Genomic DNA, 21007 nt, shown 5'->3' on the forward strand with positions numbered 1-21007 from the left:
GGCGTTGTAAGAGGTTGGCATGCTGGTTTGCCAGTTGGTGTAATCATTCCTCTGGTTTTCCAGATTTTTTGCAAAATGATGCACAGCAGAGAAAACATACTGGCTGTCTATATAAATGGTTATTTGTTTATCTTTGTGTATTTCACATGCGCAACAATCTCGTGTGAAGTGACCTTCCTCTCCACGGTTCTAGCAGGCGTTGTCTCTATGTTATCTGATGTTTCTGCGTGGCTGTCTGCAGCCTTGGTGTTTGTGACTTTGCTCGCCTCTCTGTTCCTGATAGCCACCTGCGAATTAGTGTTTTAGTCTGTTGTCAACACGTCAGCCTTATTTCTAAGTTACAGAATGCTTCTTCTCCCTTTTTTTGTTTTTTGTTTTTTTTGTTTGGGAGAATAGATGCAACTCTACATTTTCACTTAAGGCAGTTTTAGATAATTTCTAGTTCTTCAAACAATGCATGGATCTCACACATTTCAAACTTTCAAGTTAGGGTTGTTTCCCATTTATACAAATATATATATTTAACTTTGCATTGCTCACAGCTCATAGCTCACAGCTCTAAACCTAGGCATTTTTCAATCATATGCCTAATCACTATGTGTCACTGTGATTCTCAAGTATTGTCACAAGTTCGTTTAAATTCGTTTCCAAAACCAACAAAATAATCAAACAAAAACAAAAAACATAAACGTGTCAGGACACAAAAGAAAAAGAAAAATGCTGCCACCCGAACAAGGCAGAAGTCTGCATATGTTGGCTTGTAATAGCATGCAGCTTGTAACATGGTAGACTAATGTGCCTGTGTTAATTCAGTTTTATATTATTGTGTGAAGTTGCACTGGGTTGGGAGTGGTTTTGTGTTTGTCACATTTTGGTGAGCCAATGGCTGGAATGGGGTTGGACTAATTAGAGGCAGGTGTACTTGATTGCACTGATACACTGGTCTACATATAGCCCACACTACAAACACTGCTGTGTTGTTTTGTCTCTCTGTACAGTCCAGGGCCTATTATATGCCACAGCCTAAAGGCAGCAGAGTTCCAGAGGCTTGAGTGACCACTGACTATATGCTTGCAGGGTGGTGGGTCTCCAAGGACAACTTCTAACCCTGTTAAAGGCAACATGTGGAGTGTAACTTGGCCGTGTGGCATAGCTGGCTCTGGCCTTGGGACTGTGTGTTTTTATACAATTCTTAAGTGGGACACTGGACTGTTTTATCTTTTATCTCTTGATATATTTTTTGTCAATAAATTATCTTTTAGAATTTTATTGACTGTCATCTTTTTGCCCATGACTGAAACGGTTGGTCAGACCTAGAGTCTTTCTTTGGGTGTGTTACAGCAGCTTCTGCTCTAAAAGAAACAAATAAATAAAAAGAAAAGAAAATGTGGAACATGCTCATCAGCTTAGCAGTGTCTACATATTTAATTCAGCTTCTCAATCCTGTAGTTGTAGCTGTTGGCTACAGGGTTTTGCTTATTGGTTGTTATTATAGGTGTGCTCTATATCTCAGCAATGTGTCATTCTAAGATGATAGGTTTCAAGCTGGTCAAGTGCCTCTATGCACTTCATTAGTTTAGTTATTCTCTGTATTGTCTTCATCTCACATGTCATTACACTGAGTTTTAGCAAACCTTAAGCTTGATGCAGACTACTGCTTAACAGTTATCCACCTTACATCATAACCGATTAAGGTGCCTCTTCATATTAATATTATGTCATTGTTAATATTATCCTCTTTGTCTTATATAACAGCAATAGCATATTATAATATTTTATCAGTGTGTACCATTATACTACTCCTGAGCCAATTTGTTAGTTAGGATCATCTTATTCAGCAAACAGATAATTTAGAATTCATCCAATCTGCGGTCACATTTGTTCTCTCTGTTGCATGGCGGACCAGGCAGTTCTATTATAATATATTATTTATATTTTATTTTGTATCCATCAAGGGCTTCAGATGACCTGCAGAATCATCCTTTTCCCAAGGTGGAGACAGTTACCTTTTCACACACTGTCATTGGCTGAACAGTGACACAGCCTTAATATACTTTATTTATGTTATTAAAATATTTTCGTGTGAATTATTTGCTTTATATTCATTTTATACATTGTGGGCATGGTCATCATGCCAACTGTGTTTCATTGTTAATATCACTTTACAGGTTGTTATCCTTGCTATTATTAATTTCAAATATTCTAAAGATAATTTCTACTGTAACTTTCCCTTTGTTCATCTTTATTTCGTACTTTTTATATTTATATCTACTCAGTGGGGTCTGTTTTCAACCCTTTTAAACTACTACAAAACTACTGCGATCTCTAGTTTTCACTTAATAAGGGATTATTATGTTCTTCCTGATATGGGTGTTGCTGCAGATGCGGCTGCAGGAATGAGTGATGGTTTACTAAAAGGATTGTGGGAACTGCACAGTGTCTCGTCTTCTGGTTTTACTAAACTGGCAGTTGAGTTCTGTTCTTCTGACTGTCTATATTTTGTTTTCTTAAATCTCTCAGTTTACAGACACTGTTTTTGTCCGGCGTCTGGACTTTTCTTTTCTCACCACTGCTCGTCAGCAGGAGTGAGTTTTAATTTCACTTGCTTGTTTACCCATCTTATTTATGTATTTACTTATTTTTTGTTTAAGTAATATATACACAATACAGCTGCTATCACCTTCGCTGGTATTAGAGACGAGAGTGGTTGCTCACACGCCCTTCTACTTTCGGACTATTTCCAAAAGCGGTGTGAACTTTACGAGACGGAACTCGACCGTTCTCTCAACTCACCAGCACGTCAGTGAACAGCAGTAAAAGAAAAACACAGTAGGAGCAGCTCAGTCTCTTATTGGACCGTGAAAATTCAGCTTGCTCCGTTAATTAAAACAATACACACACATACATTCACACTTATTCGCGCGATCGGAACCCTTATCATAAGGGGAGCTGCCAGTCTTTCTGTAGACGAGCTACTTATTCCCTTGACCCAGCTGGGGGAGCTACCCAGAGCTCCAAACCTAACCCACAAGAGTGGGGAGCTTCCAGTCGACGAGCTCCAAGCTACCAGCCGACGAGCTACTTTAAACCCACAGAAGTGGGGAGCTTCCAGTCACGACGAGCTACTTTCGCTATTTTAAATTCCCTGAATTTAAAATACGATTTTACGCAAGATTGTGTCAGTGTGTCTGTATCTACCTGGTCAGTGTCGCCGGGTCTGGTCCACCTCGATCGGGCCCCACCACCGTGGGTCGCTTTCTAAGAACGTTGGCCAAGACTCGAATTTAACGCCCTTGGTCTTTGACCACACACCTAGTGTGTGGGCTGTCGACAGACGAGCAACGTGGACTGGTCACGGAGATGGGACACGATGGAGGCGATCCGGCTCGAAGGACCAAGAAATGTTGGGGGAAAACTCTGTAAAAAACCCAGGAGAAATAAAGACACAATGAGACAAAGTTACTTTCTTTATCAAACGTGTACACGGGTGAGCTGCTAAGGACAACTCACACCATGCACAGTGGCTTGGTAATTTTTATAGGAAAGACAGTGAGAACAGGATAAGAAAATACAAAACAAATAAAATAAACAACTCCATATGTGGCGCTAGTCTCGTCAGCAGAGAGCTGGGAGAAGGCTGTGAGAGATAAAACAATCTAAAACAATATGTCCCAAAACAGTATGTCTTTGCTGAGAAAGTCTAAAAAGATAATTCTAAACTAATCTAACCATAGGCAAAGGGCAGACAAAAGGCATCTTTGTACATTTAAAAGAAGGTAAAGAAACATAGAATCATTTTTCCTGTAACACAAACAAAACAGTACGATTTTTGAAAACTATTTTTTTTCTACAAAATAAGTCAAACATTTTTCTTGTTCTCTAATACGTACAGTGGCTTGCAAAAGTATTTGGCCCCCTTGAACTTTTCCACATTTTGTCACATTACAGCCACAAACATGAATCAATTTTTTTGGAATTCTACGTGAAAGACCAATACAAAGTGGTGTACACGTGAGAAGTGGAACCAAAATCATACATGATTCAGAACATTTTTTTACAAATAAATAACTGAAAGTGGGGTGTGCGCATATATATATCTATATATATATAGATATATATATATATATGAATACCACTTTGAGTGCAAATTGGATCAAATCTTGGGAAGTGCACTGCGGTCGTGAGTTCTCAGAACCTGCTCTTTGAGCAGTTTGGATAACATCATAGAAAGCTCACGGCTCTCCAACGGGAGATTGAGAGACCAGTGTTGGACTGTTAGAACAGCTTTGAAATTCATATGAGTTGTTCGCACTAAAGTAAAAACCATCATCACTTCATGCGGAGACCCCTTCGGCGCCAGCTGCGGCCTCAAGGCTGGAGCTGAACAAAAACCCCTGATAACGACTGTGTTTAGACTGTTCCCCCCATTCCATGCAAGGCCACCTGGGTTGGCTGGAAGACTGTTTATTTAGCCTGGCAGGGCGAAGGACACTGTCTCAGCTGAACTCTGGACACACACACACACATACACTGATATGCACACACTGATCCCCCCTCGTCTTCGATGCTTGTGCCCTACCGGCGAAGATGGCAGTCAACTGGACCAGCGCAGGACCGGATCCGCTGTCTACACCGGCTCTCTCTTACCCTTACCCGCCCCTGTTGCTTGTCTTGTGTTTCTATGGTGTATTGATAGTCATGTGCTTTTTGTGCTGAGGTGTTTTTTCTGTTATCAAACTGTTCTCCCACTAGGAGCTCAGTCTGAGTGGAGTTTTTTTTCTCCTCCTCTTACCTCATGTTATGTATTTTCGTTGTTTTTTTTCCTATCAGCCTACCTTTCTGACATGTCTCCCCAATGTGATGTTTGTGTAAAGTTGGTCAGAAGGTCCCTTTGTAAGTGTGCATGAGCCATTAGCGTGCTGCCTCCTGTAAATCTAATTTCCTTCGGGATTAATAAAGTATTCTGATTCTGATTAAGTCAACAATAACTACATAAATTGCAAAAAAAAAAAAACATGCAATAAACAAGAAAAAAAATTAATTCGTTTTTGTTTTTTTTAAACATATTTCTAATTAGAGAAATTCAAGAGGTTTATCCCTCAGAACTGTAAATACAAAAAAGTTGCACAAAATAGTTTCCAACAACAGGAAATTTATCCTGAGTGTCTTCATAGTGTTATTTTTAAGATACGCCATTTTTTTATATACTGCAGGAAAAACGAAAATAAATATTATAATGCAAATTTGCAAAAAGAAAAAAAAAAACCAGCATGTGCATCAAGTATTTCCAGCAGTGCAATGCAGAAACTATTTAGAAAAGCATGAAGTCAAACATGACTTTTAAAAACACCAGGGTAGGCTTAGAAGGCCCCAAAGGTAAAAAAGTAAATTTTCCGCAAAAATGACGTCACTTCCGGTTTGGGGCAGGTAATGGCAGACATGCAATAGTTTGCGCTGACATCTATTCCAACCTAGGAAGTTTTATGAACAGCTGATGTGTTTCTAGAATATTATATTTTTGTTGCTGCAAGTGCTTTCCTCGCAGTTTTTGCAAAGCTTTATGTGGAAGGAAACTGTGACTTTGGACTGGCATAATATGTAAGAACAACTCCTCCGGTTTCACATGCAAAAAAATTATCTTACGTGGTTCCAGTTCTACGGGGATTTAAAAATAGTTGCGCAAAACAGAGCGTGCCCGCTCCAGAGGGTTTTAACCCTTTAAGACCTACCATAGAACCAAGTCCGCCAGAGCTTATATCATATTTTTACCTGCTGTGGAGCCATTTTTGGGAGCATTTCAAGTTGCTATACATCAATACAACCATTATAGCCCAGATTTTAATAATATGTGTTCATTAAGTGCATAGTAATTACATAAATTGCAAAAAAGTGCAATAAACTACAAAAAAAATTGAAAATCGTTTTTGTTTTTTTAACATATATTTCTAGTTAGAGAAATTTAAGAGGCTTATCCCTCAAAACTGTAAATACAAAAAAGTTGCACAAAATAGTTTCCCACCACAGGAAATTTATTTTGAGTGTCTTCATAGTTTTATTTTTGAAATACACCAATTTTTATACACTGCAGGAAAAACGAAAATAAATATTATACTGCAAATTTGCAAAAAAGCAGCATATGCATCAAAATAAACTATTTCCAGCAGTGCAGTATGAGTCCTAAGCATCCCAGAAACGACACAGAAAGTCATAAAGTCAAAGATAACTTTTAAAAAGACGAGTATAGGCTCTGAGGGCCTGATAGTAAAAAAGACTACATTTCCGCGAAAATGACGTCACTTCCGGTTTTGGGCAGGTAATGGCGGAAATGCAAAAGTTCGCGCTGACGTCTATTCCAACGTAGGAAGTGTTATGAACAGCTGATCGGACCGGCACAGCGTGTTTCTGGAATATTATGTTTTTGTTCCTGCAAGCGCTTTTTATGCAGTTTTTGCAAAGCTTTATGTGGAAGGAAACCGTGACCGAGGACAAGCTGATGGCATAAGATGTGAGTACAACTCCTCCGTTTCATATGCAAAAAATTTTTTTGAGCTAGCTTACGTGGTTGCAGTGCTACTGGGATTTAAAAATAGTTACGCAAAACAGAGCGTGCCCGCTCCGATCGGCTGTAAAGGGTTAAAGGGTTAATGTGCGCAGTGAAGGATTCCAGTTCTTGTGTTTGGGTTTTGACCCAGGTGGTAAGGCAGAGGTCTAACCGTGTGCAAATCTGATTGTGGATGAAGTTGGTTTGGTCTTCCACAGAGCTGTCTTCTCTGATTTCATCTGGATCCATGGTAAGTTTCTGGACCTTGTCGGTGAAGTCGAAGGGGTTCTTGATGTGATGTGGGGGTATTCCCCACAAGAGGTGCTAGGATGGTAGCAAGGTGTTTCGAAATGTAAGTGGCTGAGTTTATGCTGCTTACAATGGGTCTGAGTGGCACCCCTTCTTTGTGGATCTTAGGAAATCCGTACATGCAGGGTTTGGCATCCCCGGGATATAGGCGATGATATTTGGGGCGGTCAATGATTTTGTCCTTTTCAAGTTCTTGAAGGCAGGTGATAACTTTGTTTTTGTAGCTGCCTGTGGGGTCTCGCTTTAAGGCTTCGTAGGTATTGATATCACTGAAGAGAGAAGTGATCTTTGTGTGGTAATCCGTTGTGTTTAGAACCACGGTGCACCTTCCTTTGTCATCTGGTAATATGATGATGTTGTGGTCTTTGCTGAGAGAAGCGATGGCCTTCTATTCTTGTATGGTGAGGTTCGATGGAGGGCTTTGGCACTGGAGATGGTGGCTGAAACTTTCATCCTTGGCTCATGTGATTAGGTAGAGGATCATTAGGGGGTCCATTGGATAGCTCAGTAGGTAGAGTGGTGGGCCCATGATCGGAAGGTCGGGGGTTCGACTCCACTGAACGGCTACCCTGAGGTACCCCTGAGCAAGGTACCGTCCCTACACACCGCTCCCCGAGCGCTGCACTGGTGGCTGCCCACTGCTTCACTGAGTGAATGGGTTAAATGCAGAGGAACTATTTCCCTATGGGGACTAACACGCACACTTTACTTTTTTTACTTTACTTTACTCTCTCGGTGGGTTACTCCCACAGGGCTTAAATCTGGGACTCTAAACCATTTGACCCTAGAACTGAGGAAGCTTCTCGGATGACAGGTGAAACGTCTTCAGGCAACTTAAAGAAGTCCAGACACTTTTCTTTCCAAGCTCCTTAGCTCCTGCTCGGTCACTAATTACCGTTACTGTACTTTTATTACAAGTATTATACTGTAAAAGCAACAGGCTGCTCTCTGCTTCAGCTTCTGTGCAGAGCTGGTTATGAAATATCTTCAAACAACAGCAAGTTTTCAGTCTCTTGCCACATCTGTAAAGACAGCAAAACCAAATTAAAAAAAAGAAGCTTGTACTTCAGTAACTCCTCATTAATTAGTAACTAACAATCAAACTGTAGAACTGGAAAAAATGTAAGGGAACTTCAGATCCTGGGTGGGTGAGAGAAAGAAGTATCAGTTTTATTTTAGATTTGAAAAATAAAATTTATATTTCAGTTTGTGATGATTCAATTCAATTTCTATTCAATTCAATTTTATTTATATATGTTGCACATTTGGATTAAAATGAATTGAAACCAGTGTGGCTTTGTGAGTTCGCCTTTACTGCATCTGCAAATATATACATGGACATAGCACAACGTTACACACTTTTGCAGTCTCACACAACTCTTATAGGCGCACTGCCTTATGGGTAGTGGCTGGGCTTATTTACTCCCGCTAGAGCTGCTCATTTTAGGGGATACTCCCTCTTGTGGTGTAACGGAGGAATAACTACGCTTCCTGCACTATGTCATTTTTGGAGACTGGGGCACACATTATTTTACCACAATCAAAGAAAATACAGATTTGAACAATCAGACCATTTAACTAACTATAATATTGTAACTAAAGATTATGGGGGGTGTCCTGTTTTGTCCACAATGTCTTTCTTGTCCTTACATATAGCGCCAAATCACAACAACAGTCGGCTCAAGGCGATTTACAGGGCTTTGGAGCGTGATGTCACGGGGGTGGGTGTGGTGGATCATAAATTTGATTCGTTTTGAAGTTGTACATCTCTGTTCCTTACATTTCATGTCATGCCCTTATTAATGTTTTATTTGTTGCTTTGACTGTTTTCGAATAGAATATGCAGTGGGAATATAGAGGGAGATAAGTAGTGAAAGTTTTGCCTGGGTGGATTGTGCGTCGATCCATTGTTAATGCCTCAGGGCTCCAGTAGGTGGGTTCGCGCGCTTCCTCCTTCACTCAATACAGACGAGTGAGAGTGAGAGCTGCGTGTCTGTGCCGTTCTTTCACCTCTCCTCACTATTTCCCCTGTTTAAGGTAACTGTCATGTACAAATCTGTATAAATGTGTGTTACTGTTGATTATTACATTGTTATCATTGTTCATTGTAGCGGAAGATGTGAATTGCAGACTATTTTGCTGAGAAGTTCCAGTTAATCTCTGTTGCTGTGTATGCTAGTTTTCGCTATTACTCCGCCATATTGTGTGAAGATTTTTCTGTTACTATCTGTATAAGTTAACTACTGAAAGACATGCAGTACTTAAAGTATTATTTCATTGCTGTGGAAAGTTAGTGACTGTGTCAGCTAACATGTGCGAGTTAAAAAGATGTTTTTGTCTAATGCTACAGTTAATGTTATCTATCTATGAAGACCCTGGAGCGGTTGGTCCTGGCTCAGCTTCGGCGCCTAATAAGCTCATCACTGGACCCACTTCAGTTTGCCTACCAGCCTGGCATTGGCGCGGATGATGCCGTCATTCACCTCCTACATCGTTCCCTCGCTCACCTGGAGACCGCTGGAAGCACTGTGAGAATCATGTTCTTTGATTTCTCCAGTGCCTTCAACACTATTCTTCCCTCGGTTCTGAAGGACAAGCTGGAGAACTCTGGAGTGGACCATCACCTCACTACCTGGATCCTGGACTACCTCACCGACCGACCACAGTATGTGAGGACTCAGGGCTGTGTGTCGGACAGGGTCGTCTGCAGTACGGGGGCCCCACAGGGAACGGTTCTGGCTCCGTTCCTCTTCACCATCTACACTGCAGACTTCTCCCACAATTCCACCCAGTGCTTCCTGCAGAAGTTCTCTGATGACTCTGCAATAGTCGGCCTCATCACTGATGGGGACGACAAGGAGTACAGAGGTCTGACCCAAGACTTTGTGGACTGGTGCCAGCTGAACTACCTCCAGATCAACGCCAGTAAAACCAAGGAGCTGGTGGTAAACTTCCGCAGGCACAAGCATTCTCCACTGCAACCACTGAACATCCAGGGTATGGACATTGAGGCTGTGGACAGCTACAGGTACCTTGGTGTTCATCTGAACAACAGACTGGACTGGACTCATAACTCAGACGCCCTCTACAGGAAAGGGCAGAGCAGGCTGTACCTGCTGCGGAGACTCAGGTCGTTTGGAGTGGAGGGCCCACTCCTGAAGACCTTCTATGACTCTGTGGTGGCTTCTGCTATCTTTTATGGTGTGGTCTGCTGGGGCGGCAGCATCTCTGCTGGGGACAGGAAGAGACTGAACAGGGTGATCCGAAGGGCCAGCTCTGTTCTAGGATGCCCTCTGGACCCAGTGGAGGTGGTGAGTGACAGGAGAACGGCGGCTAAGCTGTCATCCCTGTTGGACAACGTCTCCCACCCGATGCAGCAGACTGTGACAGCACTGAGCAGCTCCTTCAGTGGGAGACTGCGGCACCCACGGTGTGGGACGGAGAGATTTCGCAGGTCTTTCCTCCCCACTGCTGTCAGACTCCACAACAAAGACTTTAACTGAACAAACACACACATCCACACATGTGCAATAACACTAAGTGCAATAATCTTTTCTGGCATCGTTGTATTTTTACTCAGTTGTATATAGCATTTGTATTCTATTTTTATCTTATTGTATATTTTTATTCTATTTTATTCTACTGTATATAGTATATTATTTTATTCTATTCTGTACAGTTGTGTACTGTATTTATTCTTATTGTATTCTAATTTTTGCCTCATAACTTTTGCACTGTCCACTTCCTGCTGTGACAAAACAAATTTCCCACGTGTGGGACTAATAAAGGTTATCTTATCTTATCTTATCTTATCTAAAGTATTCTCATCAGCTAATGCCGCGAACAATAGTGACTTAGTTTGGATACAGTTGTCCTGAGACTGAGTGCATCCATAAGAACATTGTTTTAGTTGTATTGCTTCTGAAACTCAATACAGACGAGTGTCTGTGCCGTTCTTTCACCTCTCCTCACTATTTCCCCTGTTTAAGGGCACAGCATGGGCGTGGAAAGGATTTTGGCCCGATCCACCATTTTGGGGGTCTAAACAAAGCACAAGCGAAAAAGGAGCGAAGGCACACACAACAGCCATGGTTCGTTCTTGCTGTGTGCTCCGCTGCAATGTTCGATCGCACGACTGGCAAGAGAATAAGCTTGAAAAGGGTTTATCTTTTCATTCTTTCCCAACCCGGAAGCAACATGAGCAGCTCGTGTATCGATGTTACCAAACGAAGGCGTCTAGCCTGGATAGGAGCTGTGAGACGAGCTGATATCAGTTCTCTTCCATCTCCAAATATCTGTTGGTGCTCCAGACATTTTCATTCCAGTAAGTTCCAAATATGTTCATATCACTCTTTATAGCCTATTAGTTTTATTTTCGATGCGCTCTGAGCTCATAGCAAATTAGAACAAACATCCTACTGAGTGATTTTGCAGAACTACCTTTTATTTATAGAGTTGCTAATTATTTGGCATTATTGCAGCAAACCAGCCTATGAAATGGACGAAACACATCATGACTGAGTTCCAGCACTACACAAGGGACCTGCTTCAAACATACCACCATGCCAATCAGATTACTTCTTCCATGTCAGGGTGAAGATGTGACCCTTCTGGATAAGATGGTGAAGGTTTGCTGCGTTTGGTGAACAGTGTGGTAGTAAAACCAGGGAAAATGAAACCTGCTCCTGTTAAATATTCTTAAGTCTTGTGCTGTATAAATAGCGGTATTTTTTTCAAAAGATACAGTAAATAAAGTAATGTTAGTAGTGGGTGATATCATGTAAACACTGTCATGATTTTGTGTAAACATTTTGTCATTTGTAAACTATAAATGACATGGATTATACACTGTAACTGATGTGATGTTCTATTAAGTGGTTTTAATTTTAAAAAAAAAAGGCAAAAATTAGTTTGTTTCTTTATTCAACTTTTGAACAGTGGGACTCAGTCAGTACATATTCAGTAAATGCAAATTATTTACATGGCAGTGCACTACAGGCATAAATCTAGTCCCCTGGATAAAACATTAAGCATTATAGCAGTGACAACTCCTCCACAGCAGCAGGTGGGATTTTTCTTTTTTGAGGACGACTCCTTTTACCTGTCACTACAGATGGTCTGTTTATGTTTTGATCAAGAGCCTTTTTTTGGGCAGCTGAAGAGGAGAAGTCTATCTTATGGCCAACCTCTGGCTGTATCTTGGTCACATTACACAGCAAAACCCAGTAAGCAGGTTCATCTGTATCAGTCCTTGTGCCACGGATCAACACTGTTGCTTCTACATTAAACAGAAGAGCAGCGACATGGCTGCAGGTCTCTGCGACTCCGGCCATACAGGTGCAGTGGGCGGCTTCAACCTTCCTTGCTCACAGTGACCCATGGCTGCAATGCTGGTTCATTCAGTCTTTGAGTGCAGGACCTGAAACACACAGGCAAAGTTAATTTAAAGACAAGAACTATGAGCCAAGGCCGACATAAATGTGTTTTATCTACTTTATCATAAATGTAACAAAGTGTTTAGAAAGTTAGCACATACATGTCATTTTTCATTTCTTTATGTGTCCATCTATAGAGCGCTGCATGTTATATTCTAAATCTGCCTGTTCTCTGTCAGAAACCTGCCTGCAGAAAATGAACCTAAAGTATGTAATGCAGGCATGTCATCACTTTAGAGATGGAGAAAGCATAAAGTGACAATTATGAATCACTTAATATGATAAGGAGATTCTGCAGGTCATTAATCAATGTATAAAACTAAAATAAAATGTATTTTTAGTGACACAGGATACAAACATGGAAGCAAGATGTATAATTAGAATTATTTATAATAAATATGAGTAAATTATTGCAATTTCTTTAACCATAAAGAATAACTAAATCCTTCAGGACAATGTCACATCAATGCACTGAACTCACTATGTTATCCACCTAACAGCCTCCACATGTTCTCACTGTAATTTCCCCTCATGAATGAATTTATGCTGCACTAATCTGAATGTTTGCAGGGAAATCAAACGCATTTCACTCACAGTACTCAAGCTGACTTACCTTTGTTTGAATGACGACTTGTACGCGTTGACTCCACAGACAAGGTACGAAAATATGTCAGGCTATGTCAATAGCGGTAGGTCTTCAGGGTTTCTACTCCACGGCCGTATTTCATACAGGTCCACATTTCCAATGCACGCTATTTTCTGCAAGTACCGCTGCTTCGCCTCTGAACGAAATCGGTCTGTATACAGTTCATTCTCTTTTGAGCTGCTTTTAAGCATCTTGTAATCATCGTTCCAACACAGTGTGTTTGTTTTGATTTGTAGACCCCGAAAATGGTGCCGCGCTCCCACAATGCATTACGGCGTGACGTCAACTCCAAAGCCCTATATTGTACAGTAGATCATACAATAATATATACAGAGAAAAACCCAACAATCATATGACCCCTATGAGCAAGTACTTTGGCGTCAGTGGGAAGGAAAAACTTCCTTTTGACAGGAAGAAACCTCCGCCAGAACCAGGCTCAGAGAGGGGCGGGGCCATCTGCTGCGACCGGTTGGGGTGAGAGAAGGAATACAGGATAAAGACATGCTGTGGAAGAGAGACAGAGAATAATAACAGACATGATTAAATGCAGAGAGGTCTATTAACACATAGTGAGTAAGAAAGGTGACTGGAAAGCAAAAATTCAATGCATCATGGGAATCCCCCGGCAGCCTATGTCTATTGCAGCATAACTAAGGGAGGATTCAGGGTCACCTGGTCCAGCCCTAACTATACGCTTTAGCAAAAAGGAAAGTTTTAAGCCTAAAAAGTTTTCTTAAAAGTAGAGATAGTGTCTGTCTCCTGAATCCAAACTGGAAGCTGGTTCCAAAGAAGAGGGGCCTGAAAACTGAAGGCTCTGCCTCCCATTCTACTTTTAAATAATCTAGAAACAACAAGTAGGCCTGCAGTGCGAGAGCAAAGTGCTCTAATTGGGTCATATGGTACTACAAGGTCATTAAGATAAGATGGGGCCTGATTATTTAAGACCTTGTATGTGAGGAACAGAATTTCGAATTCAATTCCGGATTTAACAGGAAGCCAATGAAGGGAAGCCAATACAGGAGAAAAATGCTCTCTCTCTCTAGTCCCTGTCAGTACTCTTGCTGCAGCATTTTGGATTAACTGAAGGCTTTTCAGGGAGTTTTTAGGACATCCTGATAATAATGAATTACAGTAGTCCAGGCTAGAAGTAATAAATGTGTGAACTAGTTTTTCAGCGTCACTCTGAGACAGGATTCTGTTCTCTTTATAATTACAGGAGCTGTCCTCAGATTCAGACGTCAGCACCAACCAGTGATAGCAGACAGATCGTCCAATATGTTCACATGTTAACTGCAAATTGATGAAAACAATACAAAGGTTAAAGTACCAAATGTGCTGTCAGTGAAAGCTGCAGCTGTTTTAGTGATATAGTTAAAGACAAAAAGTCACCCATGTAACTGTGTCACTGTATATCTGCATTAACAGGACGTCAGTTTGGTGTTTCAGAGAGCTGCTGATCCCCTGCACAGCTTCTGTTTTAAACACTTGATGTACTCAGCTGCATGAAGAGCACAGCTGATTTTCTCTGACACAATTAAATAAACCCGATGAAGGTCATTTGTACGTCGAACTACAAACTTGTAGTTTGGCATTTTGAAGCAGCCTTCAGAATCTCATGCTGTTTTTGTTCCCGGTGAAATTTTTTTTCTCCTGGATTGAAATAGATCTGTCACGGACCCGGCTCTGGAGGACTCGGGGGTCCGTGAGCAGGATGGACCATTATTAGTATTATTAGTATTATTGGTATTATTGGTGAAGTCACCAAGTAAAGCGCTATACAAATACAGACCATTTACACCTGTTGGTGATCAGGGCTCGTCGGGGGAGCTACTTAGGAGAGTGTTGGAGCTCCCACCGGCGCGGGTTCGTTGAGTTATCCTACCAAGTTAGTGTGTGTCAGCATATGTCAGTGCTGTTTGTGTATGCCCGCCAGAGTTAGTGTTGACGGCTGCTTCTATGGTTTTCCTGCAGGAGGAAGAGTGGTCCAGAAAGGCAGCACACACGGGGTATGCGGAAACACAACAGCGGGGAGCACGAGCACAGACGTTAGAGGGAAGCACACACACGGGATTCAAGGGAACAATGGGGAGTTATTGTGTTTACAGCTTCTCACTGTAAATAAAGAGCACTGGTTGCATCGCAGAGTCTGCGTTTTGGGTCCTCATTCCCCATATCCCCCACAGTCTGCCTACAAGACCGTGACAGAATGAACCCACACCGGTGGGAGCTCCAACACTCTCCTAAGTAGCTCCCCCGACGAGCCCTGATCACCAGGCAGGAACTTCAGGTGTGGCCAGTCTTCCTGCCGGGCCACACCCATCAGGTCCGCATGTGGCTGTTCTCCATCCTCCAGCCACACATGTACACACCCACACCCTGCCTCTACATATAATGAGTGGAACACAGAACACAGCACAGTGCAGAAAGACACACATCCCCAAATAACAACAATGACAATACTAATAATACTAATAATACCAATAATACCAATAATACTAATAATACTAATAATGGTCCATCCTGCTCACGGACCCCTGAGTCCTCCAGAGCTGGGTCCGTGACAAGATCTCAGCCAAACCGATTTTTTCACGAACAAATAAAACACTGAAATAAACCAAACATTAACATTTCAAAGTTAACTAAGAGACTTATATATCATGTTTAACCTGAGTAGCGAAAGACCGCAGGTGGGAGGGGGTGGGGTTGAAAACGATGTGACGGGAGTCCGCTGTTCTGGCCGGGCTCTAGTGATCCTCAACCTCCCGGTCTGCTATGGAGCTAGTGGGTAACAGACGTTGCCAAAAACGTCGGAGCAAGGGTGTAGATTTGGTTGTGGCGTTGGTGGGGACAGATGATTCAACCACTGAACCCTGCCCCGTTTCTTATTTTTTCCCTTTTGTTTTTGCTTCTTGATAAAAGGAGAAATATACTTGCCTATATATATGCTATTCTACATGCTTTTAAACCATTTAAAATTACAATTCATAGTTTTATATGTGAATTATATAATGTTAAATTACTATTAAACAAATGACTAAGTATTTTAGACTTTAGTTTACTTCAGCCATATTCATATAAATCAGGTATCATACAAAAATAAAAATGGCTTCAAATACAGTCATGACAATAAAAGAATAGGACTTTAAGTACTTAACAACATTACTTCAGTTACACCAACATCTCTGACACATTAGCACTAAGGGAACACTGACTGACCTGGTGGTTTTTGTCCTTAAAACTACTCGTCTAAGATTACCACAAAGTAAAAGATCTCTCAGCCAAATTATGCAACATTTTAGGCACTACTGCCCTCTATCAAATCAGTGAGCTGGGATGTTTTATTCTAAACATGAACTACTGTTACAGCAACAGATATGGACTACATACCCACACAACAAACACATGCCTTCTCCTCTCATTAGCTGAAATGAACTGCTGGCATATTGGTTTTACATCTATACTGTCCAGTCTCTCCTGGTGGACATGGCATCACATTATTTATGGTTACATACAATTTTAGACTGATGTGGACCAAGCCTAGCACCTACTTGCCAACCTTGAGACCTCAGAATTAGGGAGACATTCAAAGGGGCTTTGGGGGGGGGGGGGGGGGTATACATGTACATATATATACAAAAAACTTGAATCTTACAGTGTTTATTTATCGGATAAAATAAGTTAAATGTCAGCGTTATTATTGTCCGGCCGGAAACAGGCGGTGTCCAAATTCAGAGGCTGCGTCCACCTGAGGACCCGGCCTTTGTGGTCTAAGTGGGCCGAGTCCTCCGAAAGCTGGGTAGACCGGAAATGAGCGACTGTGAAATTGGACGGTCTAGCCTTCAGAATTACGTCACCTGCCGTCTGCTCCTCGCTGTCTAAAATATAACCGGACGCTGCCGTAGATGGTCGAATAAACTGCTGTTTTCACACAGCAGTTTATTCAGCTGTGTGAGAACCCAGAGGAATCCTCCCGAGGGATTAATAAAGTTTTATTTAATCTAAATTAATCTAATAACTTTAATCTCAGCCATACCGATTTACTCACCAACAAATAAAACACAACTAACGCACTGAAAAAGACCTAGAAAGAATAATATTTAAAAGTTTTTAGCCGCGCTCCTCCGCAATTACCGCGTTTGGGTTTTGGATGAAATGCATTCTGGGATATTTAAGTGTACCAAGTCCACACAAGTCAACACTGATGCGTGCTCGATAAAATAGGCAGAGCGAGAACCCATCTGGGAATTTTTCATGTTCTCGGCTACTTTGAATTTGAACAGTACTTGGTCTCCAACTGATGACATATCATGAGTACACGAGAATGCAAGTACGCAGAAGTATGCATATTGAGACAAGCCCCTGATTTGTACGGTCCGACTTTGCACATGCGCAGTAAGGATCGGGGAGTCCTGAGCCGTAACTATCTTTTTATTTTTCGTTTTTTGTCTACCTTATATTGAATATTTCATTATTGCAACCATTTTAAGAGATACTTATTCTTAACATCTTAACAGATACTCTGACCGTAACTATCGTTAAATGCTTTTTGGCATTGATTTTTGGCTTCGTTTTTGCACAGTGGGAGGAGGTGCTGCCACGTCGTCCATGTTTTCTACAGTCATTGGTTGAAACGTTTGTAGTGATGAACTATTTTTTAACACAAGCTTCAATGCTTCAGAAAGATTTGTATGGTCATCGCTAGATAGCAGTAAGGAAGCTCGGCACAGCCACACTACCTTTGCCTTAAGCCGGCTTGAAAAAAAAACAAAACATAAAGGAGCCCATGGGATACAATAAGTATGATGACTGTGGTTATACTCTTTCTTTCTTTCTTAAGCCTAGTTTCTGCTCTGTACATGCGCACTACTTCTTTTTTTTCTTGTTTGATGGGGGTTGGCAACTAACGTTTCTGGTGTATTACCGCCACCAACTGGAACAGAACAATAAAACATGTTCTACTGATACTTATTCTTATTGAAAACAAAAGTCTCATTTCCCTGTACCATTCCCTTGACCTTTTGTTTAATTACTGATTTCATTTCTTTACTCAGCTCCCCACCCACTTCAAACCAGATACTGCATAACATTTAAAATGATTTAACATTCATCAATTTATCAATGATAGCTTCATCAATTATTTCCTAAATGTACTTTCCAGGTAAATTTTTAACCCAACCATATACCCAAGGGGGATTAGCTCAAAGGGTAGAGCTCTTGCTTAGAATAGAATAGAATAGAATAGAATTCAACTTTATTGTCATTGCACATGCACAGGTACAGGGCAACGAAATGCAGTTTGCATCCATCCAGAAGTGCTTTAGTGATATAGATATATTACAATATATATTAGCAATAATATAGATATGTGAGTATATTACAGAAATGGGTCTATTATGGTATGTTATAATGTACACGGTATGAAGTATGTTGTGAATATTCTATAACTATAAGTATGTACAGGCTGTAGTGAGTACAAGCTATGTACAGGATATGAACAGGATATAAATATGAAAAACTATACAGAATATGAAATAAATAACTTTACAGAATCTGAGATATACAGCTATACAGAAATGGGAACTATGCAAGTTGTAAACAGTTGTAGGATTAAAGATTATCGAATGTACAGAATGATTATTTACACAGAGCTATACAGTAGTGCAGTTAAGATAAGTGAGGGTGTAGATAGTTTCTACAGAGGCTATATAAAGTGCTGGTGGTTGTGAGTGGTGGTTCAGTCCATGTTATTATTGTGTTTGAGGGTACAGTTGTCCATTGTGGGTGTGTGTATGTTCAGTCCATGAGTTTAACGTGGGTCAGATGTCAGGAGGCAGAGTTCAGGAGTCTGACAGCTGTGGGGAAGAAGCTGTTCCGGTACCTGGTGGTCTTAGTCCGGAGGCTCCTGTGGCGCCTCCCAGAGGGCAGGAGGGTGAAGAGTCCATGTGATGGGTGACTGGGGTCTTTGATGATTTTCCCAGCCCTTTTCAGACACCGCTTCCTGTAGATGTCTTTTATGGCAGGAAGTGGTGCTCCGGCGATGCGCTGGGCAGTTTTCACGACCCTCTGCAACGCCTTCCGGTCCGAGGCAGAGCAGTTCCCGTACCAGACTGTTATACAGTTGGTCAGGATGCTCTCGATGGTGCAGCGATAGAAGTTCACCAGGATGTCTGAGGACAGGTGGTTCTTCCTCAGAGTCCTCAAGAAGAAGAGGCGCTGGTGAGCCTTCTTGACCAGCTTGGAGCAGTTGGTCGTCCAGGTGAGATCCTCGGAGATGTGGACTCCCAGGAACTTGAAGCTGCTCACACGCTCCACAGCCGTCCCCTTAATGTGGATGGGTGGATGTGGCTCAGCATTCCTCCTGTAGTCCACGATGAGCTCCTTGGTCTTCTCGGTGTTAAGCAGCAGGTTGTTTCTGTCGCACCACTCAGCCAGACGATCCACCTCCTCCCTGTAGGCGGCCTCATCGTTGTCACTGATGAGGCCAATCACCGTGGTGTCATCTGCAAACTTAATGATGGTGTTGGAACCATCAGCAGGTCTGCAGTCGTGGGTGAAGAGGGAGTAGAGGAAAGGGCTCATCACACAGCCTTGTGGTACACCGGTGTTCATTGTGATGGTAGATGAGCAGCGGTTATCCAGCCGGACATGTTGGGGGCGGTTGGTCAGGAAGTCCAGTAACCATTTGCAGATGAGGGAACTGATACCCAGGTCTGTCAGTTTCCTGATGAGTTGTGAGGGGTGGATTGTATTGAATGCTGAACTGAAGTCTATAAACAGCATTCTGGCGTAGGTGTTGTTGTTGTCCAGGTGTGAGAGGACAGAGTGCAGTGCGATGGAGACTGCATCCTCTGTGCTCCTGTTCCGGCGGTATGCGAATTGGTGGGGGTCCAGGGTGGGGGGGAGACAGGATTTGAAGTGTGCTAGGACCAGTCGCTCTTAGCACTTAGTGATGATGGGGGTGAGTGCTACTGGGCGGTAATCATTGAGGCAAGATGGGTTGGAGTTTTTGGGTATCGGGACGATGGAGGTGGATTTGAAGCAGGCCGGTACCACAGCGTGGGCCAAGGACAGATTGAATATGTCTGTGAGCACTCCTGCAAGCTCCCCAGAACACGCATGTGAGAAGTAGTGGGATTGTAAAAAAATCTATTTTAACATTTGCAAGTCATAACTGCAACTGCAGCTTTAGGTTTTCTGAAACTTTTTCCTCATAATAAATGCACTATTCATTTTATCTACAGAAAATTTGAATCTTCTGAATCTTTCTACACCTTCGTTATCATATGTTTCTATCAAGTAGCCATCGAATAACAAGAGCCTGTAGAGACAGGTGGATGTTCACATTGCAGCCAATTTGAGGAGAGTCGCAAGCTCTTTGGCTGATGGTTTGATACTCAAGGTGGGGCTCCTTCCATAAAACGTATGCACAATAAAGTTATTAAAAGTGGGCAAGAACTGATCCTCGTTTTTTTGCCACCACATTTGTGTGTTTTTTCCATTTGAAAAATTCGCTCTTTGATAACCTGTTTATAAACTCATAAAGAGCAATTTTTACAATCCAGTACAGAAGACTGCATATGGATCTAATCCAGCACACCTGAGGAGAGCAGAAGCAAATGTTGTTTAATGGAAAAAGGAATTAAAATGTTGTGTCTGCATGGTAAACAAGAAAACTCCAGAGCTGTGATACTTGCTCTTTCATAGGTGCATTTATTCTTTCATGTGGTACTTTGATTTTCCAAATTTTGGCAAAATTGATATTGTTCTTTTGTGTCATGCACATTGCCCATGAGAGGACCCCTGAGCTTGAACAGCTCTACAGTGACTTGACTGTCAGACACCACTGTCTTCTAAAGGCTGGTATATCATTTGGTACGAGATCTGGAAAACCCACTGTGATATAACTGGTGAGAAATGGTGAAAATAATGTACACTACAATAATGTGTTTTACCACACATGGCACATGACAATACAGTTGCAGGGGATTTGAAATGCACGTGTGGGGTTGTGTGTGGTCCTGTGATAAATGGTATAATTCCACTGTAATTATATGCAATTTCAATTCTTTTTTGAAA

This window comes from Maylandia zebra, linkage group LG3, assembly GCF_041146795.1.
Source record: "Maylandia zebra isolate NMK-2024a linkage group LG3, Mzebra_GT3a, whole genome shotgun sequence".
Lineage (NCBI taxonomy): Eukaryota > Metazoa > Chordata > Actinopteri > Cichliformes > Cichlidae > Maylandia > Maylandia zebra.